At 44.4% G+C, this 653-nt stretch overlaps 1 pseudogene; it reads left to right on the top strand.

Moving 5' to 3' along the window:
- The window catches only part of LOC123979988, a 15579-nt pseudogene that overhangs the window by 4180 nt on the left and 10746 nt on the right, over positions 1-653 (top strand).

Genomic DNA, 653 nt, shown 5'->3' on the forward strand with positions numbered 1-653 from the left:
CAGTGTGGGAAAGCTTTCACTCAGTCATCTAAACTAAAAATCCATGAATGTGTTCACACTGGAGAGAAACCATACAGCTGTGACCAGTGTGGGAAAGCTTTCACTTTATCAGGTAACCTAAAAATCCACCAACAAATTCACACTGGAGAGAAACCGTACAGCTGTGACCAGTGTGGGAAAGCCTTCACTAAATTATCTAACCTAAAAATCCACCAACAAATTCACACTGGAGAGAAACCATACAGCTGTGACCAGTGTGGGAAAGCTTTCACTTTATCAGGTAACCTAAAAATCCACCAACGAATTCACACTGGAGAGAAACCGTACAGCTGTGACCAGTGTGGGAAAGCTTTCACTTTATCAGGTAACCTAAAAATCCACCGACGAATTCACACTGGAGAGAAACCGTACAGCTGTGACCAGTGTGGGAAGGCGTTCATTACATTATGTCACCTACAAACTCACAGACGTGTTCACACTGGAGAGAAACCGTACTGCTGTGACCAGTGTGGGAAGGCGTTCATTACATCAGGTGAACTAAAAATCCACCTACGTGTTCACACTGGAGAGAAACCGTACAGCTGTGACCAGTGTGGGAAGGCGTTCATTACATTATGTCACCTACAAACTCACAGACGTGTTCACACTGGAGA

The sequence above is a fragment of the Micropterus dolomieu genome, linkage group LG12, assembly GCF_021292245.1.
Source record: "Micropterus dolomieu isolate WLL.071019.BEF.003 ecotype Adirondacks linkage group LG12, ASM2129224v1, whole genome shotgun sequence".
Taxonomy (NCBI): Eukaryota; Metazoa; Chordata; class Actinopteri; order Centrarchiformes; family Centrarchidae; genus Micropterus; species Micropterus dolomieu.